Source organism: Puntigrus tetrazona, chromosome 23, assembly GCF_018831695.1.
Source record: "Puntigrus tetrazona isolate hp1 chromosome 23, ASM1883169v1, whole genome shotgun sequence".
Lineage (NCBI taxonomy): Eukaryota > Metazoa > Chordata > Actinopteri > Cypriniformes > Cyprinidae > Puntigrus > Puntigrus tetrazona.
In genome coordinates, this window is record NC_056721.1 from 10,393,996 (window position 1) to 10,395,225 (window position 1,230).

Consider the following 1,230-nt stretch of genomic DNA (forward strand, 5'->3'; position numbering starts at 1 on the left):
TGTATATATATTATATATTATGTATGCAGCATGCTTATTCTGACTTGTACATATTAAAATATATAAAAGCAAGCATATTCCATTTTTATTGAGCTTTAAATTAGTAGTAAAAAAATGTTACTTGACAAATTGGCAAAACCTAGGATAGTGGCTAAATTAAAAAAAATTAAAACTACTTAGTATTTGGGGTAAAAATACCTCATCTTTTGATGTGTCATAAATTGATTTTTGTTGTAAATATGGCTGACAAGGTTGTTACACTGATTTTATGGTTAAACCCTAAGGAAATAAATATAGAGTATGGCACATGAAGCACATTTTTAGATACCTTTCCGAAAAAAAATAGATAGATAAGATAGATAGATAGATAGATAGATAGATAGATAGATAGATAGATAGATAGATAGATATTTGTTAGATATAGATATTATCTTTTTATATTGTTACAATAACATTCTTTTCGTAGTAGATTGTCTCTCAAAGGTCCAATAATGTATTTCTTGGATATCATCAACAAAGACTAATATCCTCTACCACACTAGTAATTAAATCATGAAGGAAATAAACACCCCATTAATCACACATTCTTATATTGCCCAATAATAATCTTGGGATGTTACAATAACTCAAAAAGCAACACCATCCAATAAACCAGCTACTAAAACCTCTTGAATAAGGTGGTCAGATTTCATTGGTTAATAATGGCATGCTGTAATGCGACCATCGCTTGAAATCCAGTTATTACAATGAGGAAGAAACAGCCACATTGATGTCAATATCATAAACGGCTTTCAAAAGGGAAGTACACATCTCAATCAATCAATCAATCACCTTAATTTACAATGTGCTTTTAACAATACATATTGTGTCAAAGCACATCTATGTGATTGACTTTGGCCTTGGACCAGAGTGTGTTAGTAAGGGTCTGTGTGCTTGAATGAGAGGCTATTGTTGGATAAGTGTGTGGTAGGGGTCAGGTTTCTTTATTTCTTATTCGCTCACTCCATTCATCCACTGGAGAGGAAGATGAACTGAGCAGCAAGGGGCTGCAATTTGAGACCACCATACTACACACACACACTGTAATATATACATTGCAGCACAGTAAAAATCTCTCATTCATATCTACTCTATTCTCTCTGATAAAACAAAGAGAGACCCTAAAGCTGCGTGTGCATATGCCTCAAACGTTTTATATCCACGGTTCAAAGCAGGCCATGACAACAAGAG